Genomic DNA, 22,566 nt, shown 5'->3' with positions numbered 1-22,566 from the left:
TGCAGTTTAATGCTGATAAATGTAAAGTTCTGAGGTTAGGTAATGATGATAGAGTTACAAGATACGAGCTAGATGGTGTTGTGATTGCGAAGTCGGATTGCGAAAGGGATCTGGGAGTTATGATTAGTAAGAATTTAAAACAAAAGGATCAATGCATAAATGTTCGTAATAAGGCAAATCGGACACTTGGATTTATTAATCGCAGCGCTAGTAACAAGACACCTGGTGTGGTTCTCAAGCTATATCTTGCTCTAGTTAGGCCCCATTTAGATTATGCAGTTCAGTTTTGGTCGCCATATTATAGAATGGATATAAATTCACTTGAACGTGTCCAGCGTAGGATGACTAAGTTAATTCCCCAAATTAGAAATCTTTCATATGAAGAAAGATTAACAAAGCTTAAGTTGCATTCACTGGAAAGGCGAAGAGTTAGGGGTGACATGATAGAGGTTTACAAGTGGATGAATGGACATAACCGGGGGATATTAATAGGGTATTAAAAGTATCAACACAGGACAGAACACGAAACAATGGATATAAATTGGATAAGTTTAGATTTAGGAAAGACTTGGGTAAATACTGGTTCGGTAACAGGGTTGTTGATTTGTGGAACCAATTGCCGCGTAACATTGTGGAGGTGGGGTCCCTCGATTGTTTCAAGCACGGGTTGGACAAGTATATGAGTGGGATTGGGTGGTTATAGAATAGGAGCTGCCTCGTATGGGCCAATAGGCCTTCTGCAGTTACCTTTGTTCTTCTTCTTATGTTCTTAAGATCTTGATAATCTTCAACTGTAAAGACGTGGAAGGACTCCACACCCATTAGGCTTCAAACAGTAAATATTGGTAAGTTATCCTATTATCATATTGGTTAAATACATTAACTATATATTTCAGTTTATTTCTCAGTTTAGTGAAGCATAATGGGTGTATATATATATGTGCAGAGAAAATATTAATAAAACAATTAAAATCTTTAATGTACTCTATATATCAAAATAGATTACTTTAAAACCCGTATCAATCACTAAACAAAAAATTGGGCTACTCTTATGATACAAATTCACTACTTTTAGAGCGTCAGCTCTCTACTTTCAGCAACTTGACTCTGGCAACCTGGCGTGTTTAAAAGGCGGGCCACCAGACACTTGTCAACCACAACACACTGAGCCGCCCCGAGGGAAGGTTTACGCTGCACCAGTAATACTCTACTAGCCAACAGTACAAGTCCTCTCTTTCTACAGTAACGTTGAGTTGTGAGTGTTAGAAGATGTCAGTGATGGTGGTAGGTGTGAGGGCCGGGCGCGTGGTGTCAGCAGGAGCCAGACACAAGCACACACTCTCTGCAGGTAAGAACCTCTTATATCACCGTGTTGTTATCTGTTATAACTTACCTGTTCGTCCTTCTGTAAGTTGTGTATGTATAGGTGTGTCATTTTGCGTTATATCGTGCAAGGGGGACACAATGAGGTCATCCAAGGGTCGGTTAACACCAGCCTGACAACAAGAGAAGGTGACCCTGACCAACCTTGGGGACCGGATGGTCACGAGTTATTTCACATTACTCTGTATGATAAACATTGTGTGGTAGAAGAGTGGATTGTTTAGGTGCAGATTGTTCTAATGAGTCTAAATAGTTTAGTCTGAATTATGGTTGTACACTATATTAATGTTCTTGAGAGGAAGATAGCAAGGTGAAGGTAATGGTCAGATCGTACACACGTTTCAACAAACTAAACTTATTTTGGTTGACTTCCCGGCCCTTCCTCTTGGTGTCCCGGAGTCAGGGCCGGGAAGATTGATAGTTGAATCCATCATTTAACTTTCAGTGAATCATGGGTCCTGACTCAAAGGTGCTTTTTATCGATCTGCTGCAAGGTAATGTTAATTTGGTTGTCAAGATGAGCATTATTATTCCCACATGTAAGGTCCTGCATTTGTCTATATTAAGAGCATTTGCCAGTCTTCTGATCATTTGTAGAGATCGTGTGGGTCTCTTTGTGAGGCTTCAATATAATTTGTTGATATTGAATTATATAAATTAATTTAGGAATTAATTTTTCTGCAAGCACATAAAAAGTAGAATGTAAAAGGAACATGCACGACTTTGTAAAAATTAGAAAGCATGTACTTGATTTTTTTTAAATGTTAATAAAAATACAAATTACTGTATATGAATTATATATGTTGCTGAAAATTGCTGTAGTAAATGTTCCAAGTTGTGATCTTAAAATTATTCAGTAGCATTATAATCTCAATGTGTGCAAAAGAAGTGTTTACCTGTTTGCCGGAGAGCCACTAACACTAATGGACTCGACAAGGACAGGAAGCCGGCGGCTTGTTCAAGGTCCTCTCCCCATTTGTCTATCTTTTCCATTTGTACTTTAAAAGTTAACATTTTTTGGAGTTTTGGCATTTATGGCTTTGGTGGGTAGGAGGTTCCATGCCTTAATAACCCTGCTGGTGAAAAAGCATCTCCCGTTCTCGGTCTTACATTGTGGCTTGTTGAGCTTGTAACCCTTGTTCCTTACATCTGACCTTTCGGAAAAAAACAAATTTGCAGATCAACATCCTTCAAATTGTTTAGTATTTTAATCATCATGTCTCCAAGGGATGTTCATCCCTGGAAGACTTCAAGGTCTACCCTTGCTGTAAAACAGTTAACATTCACATTCTGTAATCCTTCTGAACCTGATAACAGCTTCTAAACTTCTTGCTGGCATTTTTCTCCCAACTGCTAGCAGTAAAATGAATTGTTCATTAAACTTGTTCATTAAAGATTGATTGATTGATGATGATTATGCCACCCAAAAGGTGGCACGGGCATGAATAGCCCGTAAGTGGTGGCCCTTTTGAGCCATTACCAGTATCAATAGATGATACTGGAGATCTGTGGAGGTACGACTGCACCCTGCGTGACGGGAGATGTCTCCCTCATTAAAAGAGGTGGCCCGTCAATATACTGCATGAAATGGACAAACAAATAACATAATAAAATAAATAAAACTTGAACCAGCACTTGATCACAGATAACATAAATTGTAATAAATTAATAGTATAGGTCTGTATACCAGACCTAAAATTGTCAGATTTATAACGCCCAGCAAAACAATCTACTTAACTTCAGCAGCTGAAACATCCTATCTCTCACAACTAACCACTCCACTGGTGGAGTCACTCCCCCTTACTAACTTGGAGAGGCACTCCTATGCAATTTCGCCAACCTATTGTATTCTAACAAAACGGTAATCCTTACTAACTCGGTGACACTGCCATACACTATTTGACAAAGTATTAAATACATTAATATGTTTATGATAATACTTCCTAAAAGAGTCAGGATTCTCGGCCTCTGTATGCACACAATGTGTAATTTATTTACTAGGCTTCTGGTATTTGTGTAGAAGCAGTTTAAACACCTGACATTGTTCCTAGGGGCATGTAAGATTGCTCCTGCATACTATTATTCCATACATACTATAGTTATTGTGCCTGCTTGTCGACAAATCTATAGGGTTAGGTCTGCCTGACTGGGTGAATCCTCTCCTCCATCCACTGTCATGATCACCTGCCCAATCCTTGTTTTTAACTTTGTCTGTACAGTACTTTGTCTGTACTGGCCCTGTGTGTAACTCCTTTAGTTTGTCTCGGTTCTTTGTTCTTTTGCTGTTCAACTGTGAAGTCTGGGGATGGGTTTGGAACTGCTATTTGAACTGTAGGATAAAAATATAGGATGACATACTAGGCGAGGTAGCAAGATTCAAATTTTTTGGGCCAATTTGGAAAGTAGTAGTATGGTGGGTACTGTAAGAGTATAATGAATAGAAGAGTGGTATGAAAGGTGAAGAATATAATGAAAGTAGGAATGTTGTGGAGTAATATTCTACTCCCAGTTGTGACAAATGGAATTTAAACTTTCTTAAATTGGATAGGGGTAGTGCTAAAGACTACAAGCTATGGTAATTATGATTTTGAGAGTTGGCTGGTATAAGCATGTGGCATGGTTATGGTAGTGAAGTAGAGTATAACATAGTGTGGGGGGGGGGGATGAATTGTGGAGCAAGTGAAGTGCAATACACCGTGGTGGTAAGAACATGGTAAAATACCTTAGGATCATTTACCAATGGTAAATAAGGGTGAAATATGGTAAAAGATCATACAGTAGGCAGACGACAGTTGTTTAGAAGGGAACAGTGGAAAGGTTTTATGGAAAGAAAAGGGCAGAGACCTTTAATAGAGTGAAAGGTTTGAGGAACTTCTGCTAGCATGCTCTAGCAGAAGTTCCTGGATAGGGTTTCGGGAATTCTTCTACTCCCCGAGCCAGGCCTGGGGCCAGGCTCTAGATGTGTGCAGCATTTATTAGTCAGGTTAAGCTTTAAATGGGTCTGGCAAAAAATTGAACGAGTATGGCTTTAAGGGGACACGACAATCCATTATATTTTCTAACATATACCCATCATATAATAAATGTTTTGTGCAAAGAATGAGTGTCTATACATCTAGTGGGATGTAACATTGAAGATTTCCTTTACCAGAACAACAGCAGCAACCACCACAGCAAAAGATGCATCAGGCAGCGAGTGGAATGACCAGTTTTCAACCATCACACATACCCATGCCAGCAAACGTAGAGGAGCTTCAGGCGTCGGGAAAAGGTACAGTATGTTGAAGACATGGGAGAATTTAAGGGTGTCATTCAATTAACTCGACAGATGTGAGAAGTACTGTATTATAAAGACTACCCTATAAAAAGGATTACAATAGTTAATAGTATAAAATATTGGCTAGTTTCTTTCAGCCATGTATGATTTTATAATATTGTTGAGAACTTTATAAAATAATCCACCTACTGAATTTCTTCTCCAAAATGCACATTTCTAAATGAAAGAAATTTGAATTGAAGTTTATTGAATCGAGAATATATAAAAAATATGCCCGGTAACCACCCAATTTATCACATTGAACATTTGAAGGTACAGATTGACTTGGTATTGGGGTTGTTCTGTATGTAATTTAAAATGCATCTTTGCACAGGAACACACCCCTATTGGCCTTTTTATAACCCGTGTTATCACTTCACAACATAAAGTACATTTGTGCTTGCCTATCAGTGTTTGGCTCTCTGCTACAAAGGGGATGCCCTACCTACTAGCCATTGTTGTGCTGTACTTGTTGCATTATAGTTGAACAATGCTGACAACTCGCATTCTTGTCGAATCTGCTGTTAAAGTTGTGGATGGAGGTGGCTTCCACTTCATCTTCTCTCTGTGCATTTCACTTGTTGACAACCTGTATGAGTATTTTCATGCACTTTTTATTTTTGTTTACCAGCTTAAACTTGTCCTCTAATGTATAGTTAGAAAGGCTTGGTACTTTCTCCTGGTAATTACATAATTACTCGGAATTTAAAGTGGCTATCAGCTTAACTTGTCCTCTAATGTATAGTTAGAAAAGGCTTGGGTACTTTCGTCTCTGGTTAATTACATTGATTACCTTGTCCTATTTTTTCTCAATTTAAAAGTGGCTATCATTGTTCACCTTGTTTATTCCCTTCAGTATCTTGTATGTTGTGATCATATCTTCCTCTGTTTCTTTTGTCCCTCCTGGGTTATGAGGTAAAGCTCCTTAACATATTCTAGCTTAAGCATCTTGGCTCTGGAACTAATCTTTTGCAAACCTTGGCACTTTTAAATTTTAGTTTTATTTGACAAGGTGTGTATTTCAGGGCAATGCTGCATATTCCAGCAGCAAAAGCTGTGTAGATTGCTTTGAATAGTCCTGATTTAGGTTTCTAAGCTACTTACTAGTGTTTCACACAGCATCCCATATGCTACCAAAGCCACCCTACCTTTGTGCAACCCGTTTACTCGCAAATTCGTAAAGTCATATTGACTTATTAACTACGTGCATAGGTGATATACTAAACATAATAGAAAACCCTTAAAAAGATTCATAGAAAAACACCGACCTTACCTAACCTTGTTAGTATCTTAAGATAAGCATCTTATTGCTTCGAAAGTTACAATTATTACTTAACCTATACCTATTATAGGTTAGGTAAATAATTGTAATTACGAAGCAATAAGATGCTTATCTTAGATACTAACAAGGTTAGGTAAGGTCGGTGTTTTTCTATGAATCTTTTTAAGGGTATCTATTATGTTAAGTATGTCACCTATGCACATATTTAATAAGTCAATACTGACTTATTAAATTTGCGAGAACGGGTTGCTTTGTGTGCCTCTGGTGATATTGTTGGACTCAAAATGATATCCTCTCCTCAAATCTTACTCGAATTCCTGTAGTTGCTTCCCATTTATGGTTATAAACATCTTCTGGTCTTTTCTCCTTTTCCCCATCCTCATTACCTTACACTTAGTGGATTGAACTCCATCAACTACCAGTATGTTTTCCCACTCCTGGAGTTTGTAAAGGTCCTGCAACATTTTGCAGTTCTCTATTATTACATTCCTCATTAGCTTTACAGAATCTGCAAATAGCAGCATATATGAGCACACACACTCTTGGGTAGCTCATTAATACAAGTTAAGGACAGTAGTGGTCCCAGGACCAAGCCTTAGGGGATCCTACTTATTATATTCCTCCTGCTGGAGACCTTGCCTCTTGATGTTTTGCCTTCTGTACTTCAGGTACTCCCTTACTTTGTTTAGTGCCTTCCTAATTACCCCAGCTGACATTTCCATCTTTTACGCCAGTCTTTGTGTGGAACAACATCGAATGCTTTTGACAGTTTAGGAAAATGCATTCTACCTAGATTACATCTTTCCTGGGTAGATTTCAAATTCAATCAGGTTTGCTAGGCATGACTTCCTCCTCCTCAGTCCATGCTGACATTTTGTTACTAAAAGTTTAGTCTTTCCAGGTGCTCACTATTCTCTTCTCGATTAGTCTCCAGCACTTTATATTTACTTGTTATTGACACTGGTCTGTAATTTTAGTACCTCCTGTCTGTCCCCCATTCTTGTTGTGCATTTCCTAATGCCTGAAAATTTGATTTGTAATATATAACATTTAATTACTGTACAACAGTCATTGTTTATTTGTATACCAATCATGTCACTTGAGGCCTAGTCCCACTTAACTAGAGTAAATGTCAAAGTAATAATAATTATTGTAACGTTTTGGTATAATGCAAGCCTAGCATTCCAAGTATCATAAAGTCTTTGTTTTTCACTTGAGCAAACCTAATGACCAATCACTAAAATTTCATTCACATACCTACAAAGCCCATGAAGCTTGTATTAGTTTGACAACTACAGTATTAGTTTGCCCATTTAATTCCTTCAGGTTACTTTTTCATTAGAAAGCCAACTCTCTCCTTACTCCTCTAATTCCTCTTACTCCTGCTTTAATACTTCCACTTTTTATTCTCATATGAACCTTGCACATTGAACATTTTTCCTCGCTTAACTTTAACCTTCCATTCTCATGGTTTTTAAACTTATTATCTTTGCATTTAACGAGGACTGAAAATGCCTACTACAATTTTTTGTGCCCAGGCAGGTCAAAGCCCTAGGTTCAAGGGGTAATTTTCCCATATGGAAAAGGTATATGCTTTCTGATAATTTTATTATTCAGCAATAAATTTGTAGGAGAGGGGGGAAAAATAGGTTTATGAATAACATAGGAACTGTGCTGTGCTGTAATTGAATAAAGTACAGGTATTTGGTAATTTTTTTTCTCTTTTGCAGGCACGTTTCTCTCCTCGGACGCAACAGAGATTGTTTCTTCACAGTTGAACCAAGTGGGCAGCTTGTTTAGCTCAGGGTCCTTGGGCAACCAAGGGTCACAGAGGTGCCTACAACCGTGGAACACTGCCTGTTTGACTCATCACGTTTGATGTTTATGATGCACGCATCACAGTTTCTTTGTCTTCGTGAGTTTGTTTATACCTAAAGTAAGATCCTTATTGTATATAATAATCATTCCTTAGACACCACATAGAACTGAACCATGTAGTAAGTATTTATATTTGAAGATTCCTTGGTTTGAAAGTTATTTTTGGGAAAGTTAAGAAAGTTATACACAAACATAATGATGCAGTAAGGCATCTCTGTGAAGCTTTTTTTGTTTTTTAATAAGTTATTTAAAATTCAAAAATATTTAAAGGATGAAATACTACATGGTAAATTGGGCACCACTCCTCATTTCCTTAAAATGTGAATATCCTTGTATTACTTTGGTACACCACAACCAGGCATATGCAAATGCCTTTGGGAAAAGACCTATTTGGATGCAGACGAGTCAAAAGATTTGGGTGGTACTGGTTTAACATTTTTTTTAATTTAATATTCATAAATGTTCATGTACATTTATTGTACTTTAGTTTAGCTAATGAGCCATGCTAATTTAGGTTATAAAAACTACATAGTGGGTATCCATTATCTATATGATGTAATGGAATGATGAGCAGGTGAACTGCATATCGCTTGCTACACAATTCTTGTGACCTTTGAGAGCATAGTGTAACAGATATTCTGAGTGGCAAAATGTAAGCTCAGGAAAATAAAAAATACAATTAAACTAAGGTTTTCATACTGGTGATATGAAATGCCCAAGGGTAATTATTTATACTTGAGTGAAACATTAAGTATAAATGGTTAAGTATAGTGATACTTAACCTAAAAATGTGCATATGATGAATCCAGAAATGTGTCACAAAAAAATAAAATGCAGTTAGCCTGCAAAATTGGTCCTGGGTTCGATTCCTTGGCAGTGTGGTGTTTGGGCTCATTTTGGGAATTAGTGTTGGAGGTTGCATTCTGGGATATGTTAGTAGGGTTATATGGACTTTTACACAAGTCAAACGGGTTTCTGTTCCCAATAATGTTAAATGGTGATTTTCCCTTACATTATTTAATATTTTACCTAATTATTATTTGTCTTTTACCATCTCTTAACTTAAATATAGACACTTGTTTCACACTGGTTCTGGTTGGAATACTCCCACTTGCACAAATTTTGCACATTGCATATTGATCTTGACCCACAAAAATTTCTCTAGCTTCTCGTGCATATTTCACTTCATACACTTCTTTCTTCACATAATCAAATCACTCCAGTTTATCACCTTCCCTTCACCTCTATGTATGACTCGATGCCCACAAGGCATTTGAGAGGAACAAACTTGTCTCTGAACACACCCACCAAGACATCCACATTGCCTTTTAAGCCTTGCACACCCCCACTTTCCAACCACTACTTTGCATCCATTCACCACTTGAATGAAGCATGAAATACTTGTTGACCAAACAATAGAAAGTGAAGGGATGACGACGTTTTGGTCCGTCCCGCACCATTCTCAAAGCGATTGTGATGAGGCAAAGGCAATAAATAGGCGAGAGAGAGGTGAGAAGAAAATCTTAGAGGAAGAAAAAGAAAGGTAAAAGTTATGAAAGGTAATGTGTAATAAAGGGGATAGGAATAGGAATGAGAAAGGGATCGTAAGAGAAAACATGGGACAGAAAAAGGAAAGAGAAAGATAAATGGAAGGGTAAGCTTACGTTAGGTCATGTTTGTTAAAACGTTTCCTTCACCACCTTCCCTCATCACAATAGACTTGAGAATGGTCCAGGACGGACCGAAACGTCGTCGTCCCTTCACCTTCTATTGTGTGGTCTGGTCAACATACTTTAGCCACGTTATTGTGACTCATCGCCTGCATAGAGAAAACTGTATTTTCATTCTGGTTTAATTAATTTTTTTTATCTTTTCAGGTGATGCAAGCAAATGTCCCCAAGCCTTATGGAATTTCAGGGAAGGCCCCAGTTCATCTAAACATGCTTGGTGGTCAGTGGGCCCAGGATGACAAGTATGTCTCTGGTGACCTCCTCGACCACCACCACTCTACCATCATCTTGAAGAAAAACCCAGGTACTGCCCTCATAACCTTTGGCAGTTTGGGACTCGGATCCCTCGTGAAGCGTGTTGCTCTGTTAAAACTGAGTGGACTTGATTATAGAGGTCTGGAGACTGTGTGTGGCAACAGTAGAATAGACTATTTAAACAGTCGACGGTTTTCTTCGTGTACTAACAATGTGTGTACCCCTGTTCTGTGTACCCATATGTTGAGGTGAGAGATTGCCTTTGCACCCAGGCCTCATCTTCTTCGGTGAAGGGCACGAGATTTATCTTGCAGACAGTTTTTCATTTCGGTGCTTGACAAAAAGGGTGAAGCACATTACAAACCTCCAAAACTGTGCTGCAGGTAGTATGTCCTGTTGCTTTGCAATGTGTAGCAGCACCTTGGAACTGTGTAGTGCTCTTCCTGGGCAGTAGGCTTTCATGGCATTTTACTGTGTTCTGGTGCTTTATAGTGCATCTTGGAAACTCTCGTTACTTTTTTTTTTTCTCCTGCATTTCTGCAAGTTTTGTGTTTTCTTTCACTGGCTGGCTCTCTGCTGGTGCCTTCCTTCCCATCTCGCCTTCTTTTTTTCCTATGTCCCTAGTATTGTGGTGTTGGGCACTGGACATAGGTTCTCTTCTGGCCTCTTATAATTTGGTCCTCCCCTCTGTTCCCATTTGTTGCGTGTCGTGTGCATTACTGGATGACCTCTTTTGAATCTTGGCTTGTGTTGGTGGTAGAAACCTTATTTTAGTAACCATTTGACTTTAGTATTCAGTGTGGATCTGTTGGAATTTGAACGAGACTGCAAATTTGTGCATGCAAGTGTGTGCGCGCCCCAGTCTGTGTATCCCCATTCCATGAGGACGGTGCTGTGCATCATCTTGGATTGACTATGTACCAATGGGTGTCACGTTAAGTTTTCTTGTTCCAGATTCTTCTCTTGGCCCTCCTTGGTGTCCCAACTTGGTTCCCTTCCTTGTCTTTCTCCTCGCTTAGGATTTTGGGTGTCTGTATCTTATGGCTTCCTGGGCAGTTTTCTGATCCTAGTGTTGTTTCTTGGCCAAATTGATTCACAGTACTATAGGGGAGTATGTTTTCATAGGTCTCTCTCTCTCTCTCTCTCTCTCTAAGTACATTATTTGTTCCTTTGCTTATTTTTTCTTATGGCCTTGTCTGGTCAAGTGGCTTATTCTGACTGTTACTACATCCTATAATGGCACCTTGGTGGTGCCACTATGGCTTAGCTTTACCCCTCAATTTTTATTTCTCCATTAATAAAATTTGTTAGCCACCTTCAGCTTTGGTTTCATCCAGGGACAACCTTACTTTCTTATGGCCAGTTCAGCCCTGGCTCCTGATTTCGGTGTGTGCCAGCTCCCATGTTCCTTATTTTTATTTCTTTACATGGCTCAGCAATTTATGCTCAACACCATTGCATCATATATAATTGCTTTGGTAGAGCTACATCTTGATTTTTGGCTAGATTTTTCTAGTTGTCTTTGAAGCTTGGCAGCCTTTTTAAAAAAGCAAATCATTGCTGTGTGCTGTTGATGCCCACTTGGGCATTTGATAACGTGCCTGTCCTTCGTCGTGGACAATTCAGATTCGTGCCTCTTTAGATGGTTAGTTTTTTCATTAGTACATTGTTCAAACTTTCAGGCAAGTACGTTTACTAGCTTTCTGGTCTTGGCTTGTTTTATCAGGAGATGCTTTTGTGCATTTCCTTTTGTTTTATGCTTGGAATGAGAAGACTTTGTTCAGGCTCGATGCATTCAGTTACAACCATGAACAGTTATCTTCAGGCTTCTCAGAGTACAGTACTGTACTACTTTTGAGCTCTTCCTGATACATTTTGATGACATGTGGCATTGTGTAAAAGGAATCCTTATGGGTGACACACACATTGGTTGAATTTTAGTGTAATGTTATGAAGTGAAGCTAAAGAATTTGATTTTATTTCAGTTTGTAAAGATATTGGTAAAAAAAAAAAGATTCTATGTATAGCATCAGTAAAACCACTTGTTCACCATCTACTTTAAAATAGTCTGTTAGCCGAGTTGTTGGTTCAGTGTGGTTCCACTGGCACACTGCTGCTTAGTGCTATATAAAATACATTGTGTACAAGATTGTGTGTAATATTTCTGACAGGCTACAACAGCAGAATTTAGAATGAATTAAAATTCTTAATATACTTGATGTACAGTATTTTCTCCATTTTTTTCCTTGTACTCCATACTTCAAAGCATAGACTTAGTCTGCCTTTCGTGCAAAATCTATTGTGTTAGAACATGTTAACGGTGGAGCTAGGCTGGGTGGCAGCTGTTTGTACTAGTCTTGACCTTAATATTGGACCTGTTTATTTAATTTATTTTCTTTATTTTCAGTGGAGTAGATATGACGGGGTTGATAAAGAGTTTAGGCATCAACATAGGAAGGGTGACCGAGGGAGCTGCTGCTGCTGTGGGTTGTGAAACTTCGGCTCCATGCAGCTGCACCAGAGGAACCTCTTGGCGAGGTTGCAGCCACAGAAAGTCTTCAACGGGGAGACGTGGCAGAGGCTGTTGCCGCTGAAGTAGCTGGTAGTGCTAACAGTGTAGAAGTGCCGTAGATTTGAACACTGTGAGAGCAGCAGGGGCTGCCACATTTGTAGTGGCATATGCTGTGCATAAGGTGTTTGCTCCAGCACGTATAGCTATAACACTTACCGCCACTCCTTTTATTGTTAGACATCTACGAAAAATTGGATTTTTGAAACCACCCAAACCTAAAGCAAGTTAAGGCTTTAAAATTATAAATGCTGTTAAAAGCATTGGAATAATTCTTAATATTAATTTTTAGATTAAATGGTCATTATTCTGATGAATTAGTGGGATATACAAAAATATTGGCAAATTCTGTAGTCCTAAAATTGTAACAGTTGTAAACCTAATTTGCTCCAAAAGATTTGCACATTAAATCTAAGGCTTATTGTCTCTTATTCATTAAAATAGCCTTCTTACTTGATACACATGATGTCTTGCAGTACTATATAGGGTTTGTAATTTATAATTTTATATCAAACGTTCTCTTGAAGACATTTAGTGCTTTGTGATGGCTTGTAGCCTCTTGTTGCCACAGACGTCCGTTGAATGAACTTTAGTGTGTACTAAATTGGGACCGATGTTCAGAAGTTTCTGATGGATTTGAAATGTTTATTGATTGATCTCTGCTTCTGTGGGTGAGCACAGTTTGTGTAATTTTTCGCAAAGATTTATATTTAGGCAATTTAAATTAAAATACTGTAATTATGAATTGTTTTATTTTGGTTACGAATGATTTCAGGGTTGTGCTGCAGTGTGGTTTGTTTCTTTGATGCTATAGTAAATACATGTAATACTGTACTATAATGAATGAATGAAAAGAGATATTTACAGCTTGTATATAGTTTTTTATGTTAAAATGTTAAACCTTTTCACTATTACACAGCTTTTTTGTTTCTTACTCAAGAGCCAATGCTTTTCAACCTGATGAAATTGAGAAAGGGGTAAATTTGTGATTGACTTTGAGCAAATCTGTGATGTATATAGCTCTAAATGTGGTACTTTTTGCTCTTTACACTTCTGCTGCTGCTGTACAGAGTAGACAGTGGGAGGCTGTATCGACTTGATTGACAGTCACATAAGATTAGTGTATGAATAGCATGTGGGAGGCACACAAAAACTCAAGTGATGTCTCTGACTAAGATCTTATGGTGGGGCATTCACTACTGTCAAATTTTACTTTACCATAATATTTATCACATGAATCCATTGTACTTGACAAAACTCCATGAATCTGTATGGTACTGTGCTGGAACAAAGGTGGACTACTTTAAGAACAAATTAGAAAAGTTCTTGCAAGAAGTACTGGACCAACTGGGCTGTTGTGGATATATGGACCTATGGGCAGCTGCAAGCAACAGCCTGTTGGACCAAGTTATCACAAGTAGAGCCTAGTTTCATGCCGGGCTTGGGTAAGTAAGTAATTATCAAAAGAAGGCACCAAACTGGGAAGGCTATGTAGCACCATCAAATACGCAAAATAATCAGAGGGCGCTAAATATCACCAAGGATGCCAATACGAGAACAAAAACGCATAAGGCGAACGATATCAAAAGTATCCGAGTCACCAAGAATTCTATCGAGGGACAGGTGACCGCGAGGGGCGGTCGGAAAGCAAAACACACGCTCGTCCTGGAAGTCAGGACATTCAAGAAGGACATGCACGACCGTAAGAGGAACAATGCAACTAGGACAATAAGGAGCAGGGCGGCGCTCCATCAAGTGACCATGGGTTAAGCGAGTATGGCCAATACGCAACCTCGCCAGAGCTGTTTCCCACCGCCGGTTACGGTGGAAGGAGGACGGCCACGAAGAAACACAACATTTAAGAGTACGTAGCTTGTTACCAGTAACAGACAACCAAGAAGCCTGCCAACGGGTAAGGACTGAGGAATGGATAACCGGGTAAAAGTCGGAATACGGAATGCCTTTACGAGAGATGGGACAAGAGCGGACAGCTTCCTTAGCGGCAGCATCCGCACGCTCATTTAAAGACACACCAATATGGCTGGGAACCCAACAAAACTCAACCGACTTAAATTTACTGTGAACGAGAAACAGCCAATGCTGGATCTCGACAACCACTGGATGAACCGGATTAAAGGACCCGAGAGCCATGAGGGCACTACGAGAGTCACAACAACCACAAAGGAAGACTGACAACGAGAAAGCAGGAGACGAAGAGCAAAGAGAATAGCATAAAGTTCCGCTGTAAAGATGCTAGTCTCCGGAGGCAAGCGACACATATAAGTGCGATCAGGAAAAACAACAGAGTAGCCAACACCGTCCGCTGACTTAGACCCATCGGTGAAGACAGAAACGGAGCGGGAGTGAGAAGAAAAGTGCTCGAGGAAAAGGCGTTTTAGAACCGTAGGAGGGGTAAAAGCTTTAGTGATACGGGTCAAGGAAGTACAAAACCGCGGAAGAGGGACCCTCCACGGGGGCAAAGAAGGAACAACACGAGGAGAAACATCAGAAATACGAACGGAGAGAGAATCCTGTAGGCGAGATAACCGGACAGAAAGAGGGAGGTGGTGAAGAGGAACAGGAACCGCAGGAGGGGTAAAAGTTAAAGCACGACAGAGGCGAGAGGAAGGATGTTGCAAGGACCGCGCAAGATAGCGAAGACAGTAGCGATCACGGCGGTCCAGGAGAGACAGGAAGCCAGTGTCAACATATAAGCTAAGGATGGGAGTCGAACGAAAGGCACCAGAACTGAGGCGCAACCCAGTATGGTGCAAAGCATCAAGACGGCGAAGAGTAGAAGGAGAAGCAGACGAGTAAGCAGGGCAACCATAATCGAGCTTAGACAGGACGAGAGAGGAATGTAAAGCAAGGAGAGTGCGCCTATCTGCCCCCAAGAAGTATGGGACAAGACCCGAAGGAGGGTAAGGGCCTTAGAGCACTCAACACGGAGGTAAGAGATATGGGGAGACCAAGACAAACGAGTGTCAAGGAATAACCCCAAAAGCTTCGCGGAATCTTTGTATTCAAGGGGATGACCATAAAGTGACAAAGAGGGACGAAGAACAACCCGTTTCCGCGTAAAAGTCATGGCACAAGTCTTAGAAGTAGAGAACTTGAAGCCATGACCTGTGGCCCAAGACGACACGGCATCAATTGCAAGTTGAAGCCGGCGTTGAAGGAGAGGCGAATCATCACCCTGACAACAAAGGGTAAGATCATCGACATAGAGAGCGGAGAAGACACCAGAAGGAAGAGAGGAAAGAAGACCATTGAGGGCAACAAGAAAAAGAGTAGTGCTCAGAACACTACCCTGGGGCACACCTTCGTATTGCTGAAAAGAGGGAGAGAGAGCGGTACCAAGGCGCACCCGAAAGGAACGACGAGAGAGGAAGCTGCGGAGAAAGAGAGGGAGATGTCCACGAAGGCCAAAAGAATGAAGTTGAGATAGGATATGATAACGCCAAGTGGTGTCGTAAGCCTTTTCTAGGTCAAAAAGGACGGCAACAACGGAGGTCTTCGCAGCAAAAGCAGTACGAATATAGACCTCCAAGTTCACCAGGACATCTGTCGTGCTGCGGCACTTGCGGAAACCAAATTGAGAAGGGGAGAGGAGGTGATGGTGTTCCAGGAACCACATCAGACGAACGTTAACCATACGTTCAAAGAGTTTGCAGACACAACTTGTGAGAGCAATAGGGCGAAAGTCCTTAGGGGAAGTACCCAGAGACCCCGGTTTGCGAACAGGGAGGACAACGGCATCGAGCCAGTCCTCAGGGACTGACGACGACTCCCAGATCCGATTATACAGACTCAGTAAATACTGAGACGTGCTCGGAGGGAGATGGCGAAGCATCTCATAATGAATACCATCGGAGCCCGCCGCCGTAGAACCGCAGAGGGCCAGGGCAGAACGAAGTTCAGAGAGAGAGAAGGGATCATTATAGGGAAGCTGAAGATGAGTGCAGAAATCTAAAGGACGAGACTCAAGGACAGATTTACGAAGAAGGAAAGATTGGGGAAGATGAAGACCAGAGCTAACAGAAGAAAAGTGGGAACCCAGTTCGGAAGCGACCTGCAACGGGTCCGCCACAAGAGTATCATGGAGGTGAAGGACCGGTGAAACATCGGGAACGAACTTACCCGCTATCTTGCGGATACGCTTCCAGATCTGGGCCAGAGGGGTCTCGGACGTAATTGTTGAGACATAAGATGCCCAACATTCACGTTTAGCCGTACGGATGGCCCTACGGGCCACCGCACTCGCCTTCCGAAAGAAAAGAAAAGAATCGGTCGTCTGCCTACGGCGGTGCCTCTTCCAGGCTGCACGCTTACAGCGGACAGCCCGAGCACAGGCCGCCTTCCACCAGGGAACGCACTTCCGTGGACCCTGAGAGGAAGAGCGAGGAATAGAGCGGAGGGCAGCGTTGAAGACAGCGTCATGAAAAAGGAGGAGAGCGCGAGAGAGAGGCAGAAGGGAGAGGTCAGGGAGAGCAGCACTGAGGGTAAATAGGGTCCAGTCTGCCTTAGCAAACTGCCACCTAGGGAAAGAGAGGGAAGGGCGAAAAGAGAAAAAGGAAACAAGGATGGGGAAATGATCACTTCCATGGAGGTCATCAAGAACCTGCCACGTGAAATCTAAGTAAAGAGAAGAAGAGCAGAGAGAAAGATCAAGACAAGAAAGGGTGCGAGTCCGAGAGTCCAAATGAGTGGGCTCACCAGAATTCAGAAGAGACAGGGAAGAAGAGAGGAGAAACGGCTCAAGGAGGCGACCCCGGGTATTCGTCAGAACGTCACCCCAAAGAGAATGACGACAATTGAAGTCACCCAGCAGGAGCACAGGCTCCGGCAAGGAGTCCAGGAGGTGTTTCAAATCAGGAAGAGAGAGCGGGACACTCGGGGGGAGATAAATGGAACAAACTGTGTACCATTTCCCCACAAAGATACGAGCAGCAGAACAATGGAGAGGCGAAGGAAGAAGTAAAGGAACAAAGGGAACATCAGCCCGAATCAAGAGAGCAGAAGAATTAGAAGGGGGGGGGGGGAGAGAAAGGAATAGCCACGAAAACGACCAGGACGAGCACCAAGCATTGGCTCCTGGAGACAGACACAAAGGGGCGAAAACCGCGAAATCAGAAGTTGGAGTTCGAGGAAATTGGCGTAATAACCTCGAACGTTCCATTGAAGAATGGACAACGACGAGAAGAGAAAGGACAAAAACAGAGAACAAGGAAGGAACAAAGGCGAAAGAGCAACAGAGCACGTTAAAGAATATCAGGGTCGGGATCAGGGTCAGCAAAGTCAGGGTTAGGGGGCATGGGTAAACTGAGCAAAGACGGAGGGAAGGAAACGGGAGAACAGATCAGAGGTGGGGGCAGGGCGAGGAGGAGGAGGAGGAGGAAGAGGAGGAGACAACGGAGAGGAGGAGACAACGGAGAGGAGCCGTCAAGGACAGCAGCAGGAGGAGGGGGAGTAGAAAGAGGGGAGCGCACCCCAGCAAGAGCAGCAACCGAAAGGGAAGCAGGGGCCAAAGAAACCTCCATAGCAGGAACAGGGGGCGCAAGCACTGAAACGGGAGGGGAAGGAGCAACAGAGCCAGAAGGAGGAGCTGAGGAAGAAAGCGAAGCCTTCTTACCCGCCGGGGAAGAGGAAGGAGAGGAGCCAGGCTTACGCTTCTGACTTAAAGAGACCGGTGTCCCAGCAACTACGTACCGGGCAACGGATTCCAGTGTCTCAACAGGAGAAGCCGAACAAAAGCACACACGACGGCCGTTAGGAGAGCGATGGACATCCGCCCGCACCGACAGGCGGTGGGGAGAGCCGATAGATGGAGGAAGAGGATGGGAAGGAGGATCGGAGGGGGACGAGGAAGAAGACACAGAAGACACGACAGACCGGGTAGAAGGAAGGGGAACCCCAGACAGAGGACCAGGAGGAGGATCCTTCGGGAGAGAACCCAAAGGAACAGAGGAGGGGGCAGTGGGCGCATCAGGGTCCAAGGCCCGGAAACGGTTGTGAGTCTGAGGAAGGCGGGAAGGACGAGGAGAGGAAGAGCGCAACACGCGAGCGTAAGAGATATTAGCATAAGGCGGGAGCCGGCGAACCTGGCGCCTCGCCTCAGGAAAAGATAAACGCTCCCGGTGCTTCAGGTTGAGGACGGCTGCCTCAAGCTTGTAATGGACACACGCACGGGAGAAGGTAGGATGGGCCTCACCGCAGTTGAGGCAACGAGCCTAGGGAGAAGTGCACTCCGACTTAGAGTGACCTTCGCCACCACACAAAGGACAGAGAGAGACAGTCCCGGAGCAGCGGAGGGCACCATGCCCAAACCTCCAGCACTTGTTGCAGAGCCGAGGAGAAGGAATGTACTCCTGGACAGAGCACCTGGCACCAGCAAGAATGACAGAGGGTGGAAGGGTCCTACCATCAAAGGTAATCTTCACAACCCGGAGGGATTGACGGCGACTACCACGAGGGGGAGGAGTAAACGTGTCCACCTGGAGAATAGAATGGCCCTGGGCAGCGAGGATATGTCGAATATCGTCGTGGCAGTCGCGCAGGTCCCGAACACCGGTTGCAACATGGGGCGGGAGCAAAATAGTGCCAACACTGGCATTCAACTGAGCGTTCTTCGAGACCCGAACGGGGGTCTCGCCAAGGCAGGATAAGGCAGCCAAGCGGGAAGCAGCATCCAGAGAAGGAGCAGCAACGACACGCGTACCGAGACGAGTGGGGTTGAAAGTAATGGAGGCATCCACGGAATCAATGAGATGTCGATGAAGGGAGAAATCGTCAGGAGGCGCAGAATCAAGAGGGAGGAGATCAAAATATTTGGCCCACGAAGCGGGACCAAACAAGGCTTGATAGGTAGCAGAACTGGAAGGAATCGAGCGAGGGCGGCCGTGACGAGGACGGCGGTGAGAACCCCCAGAGAGAGAGGGGTTAAAAGGCGCAGTAGTTACAACTAGAGAAGGAGCCGCGCCAGGGGACGAGGTAGTCACCACTGGGGGCTTGGGGCTCGACCCAACCACAGAGGAGGGAGGGGAGCCAGGGGAAGGAGTCAGAGAGGCCAAAGGAGGAGCAAGGTCGGGGCCCAATGCAGCGGAGGCTACAGAGCCCGGTCTTCCAATACGGACCGACTCGGGGGCTTGGTCGCCCACCCCACGAGCCTGAGAAGGTAAGCCAGAAACAGCCGAAACAGGGGTTATCATCTTGACGAAAAGAAGAATTCACTCACGAATGTGCCCCCACACCCACATGGAGCCACAATTAGAGGCAGGACACCCAACAAGAAGCTATCGCCGATCTTGTCGGGGCCTCCTAGGGGTGCGTCGTGAGTATACGCCCCACAAACGCCACCTTAAGAAACCGACAGTCCGTCGGTTCGGGTTCACTGACGAAGTGGGGATTGACAATAAAAGGTTCCCCTCGCTTTCTACGTCGGGTACTGCAGTCTACGGGTGCATGAGTATGCCTCCTCAAGCACCCGGGCGTCAAAAATAGAAGAAGTCCATGGAAGAACCAGAACGAGCAAAAGGTGGCAGGAAACGGCAAGCAGATAGGAAAAGAGGGGGGAGAAAAACGAAACAGAAGGAAAAGGAAAAGGTGCCCAGCAGAATTGGAGAGGACGGCAGCAGGAGCACAAGGCTAGAAAAGGACAGAGGACTGTCCCAAGGAGCATCACACTCCGGCAGCCGCCCACTAAGCCCCCACACGGCGACAACGAGCTGAGCGGGGAGGGGGCCGGGCTTGGGTAGTAGAACTCCTTCCGAGACCCCTCTCCATATCTTGCTGTCATAGTACTATACTCAAGAGCACGTCACTCTTCTTTATTGAGAGGTAGTTTGTACCCCATACTCGTCCTGTGATTGATAACACAAAGGTACAGTGTTAAACAGCCTGAATGGTTCCTGATCAGGTTTTTGGAGGCTACACAAACATTAGCCAGCCATGCACATGTTGACAATGTTACCCTCTTGATGTTTATGTATTGCCATACACTGCAGGGTCCAGCAAGTTCAGCAGAACTTCGGTTTCAACTCTTGACCATGTCGTAGCTCAGTCGATTAAGGCAGCGTCTGGGATGCTCCCAGACACAGGTTCGAATCCTCGTCACGGCCCTTGTTGATTTGTTCAGAAAGGGATATGTTTGTAATATACCGTATATACAGTATCTACCCGACTTAGGTACCTTCCATTTAGCACTCCCTGCTGGACTTGACAGCTGGTTTTGATAACTATTTGGAGCTAACATCTCATTTACTGAAGCTTCCAATAGAGGTGGAATAAGATTGCTCTTTGAATTTACTAAGCTTGCCCACTAAGTAAACAAGTGGCTGTTATTGGGTTGTTGTGGTACAACTTCATTTAAGTCGATGCTTTCCACCATGTTTTTGTGGAGTGTACTTGTCTAGTTGTGCTTGCAGGGGTTATACTTGCTTCGGCTCTTTGGTCCTGCCTCTTAACTGTAACACGTTGTGTCCAGATTCCTGAGCCTACTGGGATCTATCATAACTACATTTGAAACTGTGTATGGAGTCAGCCTCCAGCGCATCACTGCCTAATGCATTCGATCTGTTAACTACCTTGACACTGAAATTCTTTCTAAAGCCTTTGTGGCTCATTTGGGTAAGTTTCGGTACTAAGTTTCCACCTGTGTACCCCCCCCCCCCCCTGTTAGTGTTCCACCCATGCTAAATAGTTTTTGTTCACCCTGTCAATTCCTCTGAAAACTGTGGGAAATGTGTGTGGGAATGTATTTCTCTGGAGTGACTGGGAATGTACCAGTCTCTGCAATTTTATGTGGGAGGGATGAATGAATGTGTGTGTGTGTGTAAGCGAGAGGGAAAACGTGTGCCTGTGATATGGACGAGCGGTGTGTGGGAATGAGTGAATTTATAATTTTCCTTAATGTTTTGAGAGCCCAAGAGTTACTTGGTTATATTTAACAAAGCATTTGCAACTTTCCTGCTTTAGGAAGTAGGGTATAGCTCCATACAGATACCTAAATTAGGTGAATACCTAATTTAATGATTGACATTAATGGGGTGCGTGTGTGTGGGGTGTGTGTGTGCGTGCACTTGTGTGCTTGTTGACCATTTATATACAGTATATAATAGACCAAAGTGTCCAAATTTTCAGTGAAGGTGCTGTTGAGGTTATACTTATAAGCTGTATATATGTGTGTGAAATTTTACAATAAAACTACTGTATATTATTTTCCTTGATCATTTTCCTCCACTGTACTTACATGGCACTCAACCCTCTCATGAGCAGTCTTGATGTGTGGTGAAGGGAGGAGGCTAGCATACTACACACATGTGATCCACATGGCAATAGTGGCTTTTGAAAATTTTCTGCTCTTGTCAGGCTGATCGTATTTCGTGCACGGACACACACACAATCTCTTCCCCATCGTCTGCCAAGGTGCTATAGCTCCTGTGGGCATAAATCTTATCTGATGCAGGAAAGGGGTATACATTAGAGACTTGCTCAAATGAACCTGGCTGATAGTAGTGTCAAGGTTAAACGGGTATTGAGAAGTTGGCAACCCTGTTGGTCCTTGGCATATTATCAAAATGTAAATGGGGACCTGCATGTATTCTCCCTGGGGTTTAGTCTGCCATATTTGTGCTCCATACTTGGTGGAGATCTATAGTGGAATCATTGGTTGATTCGTGCTTACACCTCCTTCGCCCTTCGGTTTGTGTGGTGGGATACTAGTTCCTCTAGTCTACTCCTTTAAACCCAATCCAGGTACAAGAGCTTGTACTGTACCTTGTAAACAAGCCAAACAGACAGAACAAAACGTTCTGTCTAAATACCTCACCTGGGAATCTCCCACAACCAAAATTCGCGTTGGTACCTTCTTTACTTTCTGAGCAGCCTGAGGGGCTGCGCTTCGCCGCTCCTCGCCGATTTCCGTTTCAAGTGAACTGCAGGCTCACCACAGCACTTGTCGTCCAACACGGCAAATGAATTTGCTGTCCTTAGGGCGTCTGTAGGCAGCTTTGTCAAGGTCTTCAAGACCCCTGTCCTTAACGACTATCCACTACGAGGTTTTGTTAATATTGGTCTCCTCCGTTTCTTCCCGATGTTTCAGCCGTTTCAGCTGTCGTTCTATAAGTAAGGAGTGCTGTAAACTAGATTACCAAGA

At 43.2% G+C, this 22,566-nt stretch overlaps 1 protein-coding gene across 5 annotated transcripts in view; it reads right to left on the bottom strand.

Annotated features, from left to right (window-relative positions):
- LOC138360035 (uncharacterized) overlaps positions 1 to 22,277 on the bottom strand; it is a 52,632-nt gene extending 30,355 nt beyond the window's left edge. For 3 of the 5 annotated variants that reach the window (XR_011226178.1, XR_011226179.1, XR_011226180.1), the window contains exon 1: positions 22,240 to 22,277. The gene's annotated coding sequence lies outside the window, so the exon portion shown is untranslated. The remainder of the gene's footprint in view (positions 1 to 22,239) is intronic. The other 2 variants (XM_069319960.1, XM_069319961.1) reach the window with 2 other exon arrangements.
- Positions 22,278 to 22,566: the final 289 nt, after the last annotated feature.

Source organism: Procambarus clarkii, chromosome 94 (assembly GCF_040958095.1).
Source record: "Procambarus clarkii isolate CNS0578487 chromosome 94, FALCON_Pclarkii_2.0, whole genome shotgun sequence".
Classification (NCBI taxonomy): domain Eukaryota; kingdom Metazoa; phylum Arthropoda; class Malacostraca; order Decapoda; family Cambaridae; genus Procambarus; species Procambarus clarkii.
This window is presented reverse-complemented; position numbering and strand designations above follow the sequence as displayed.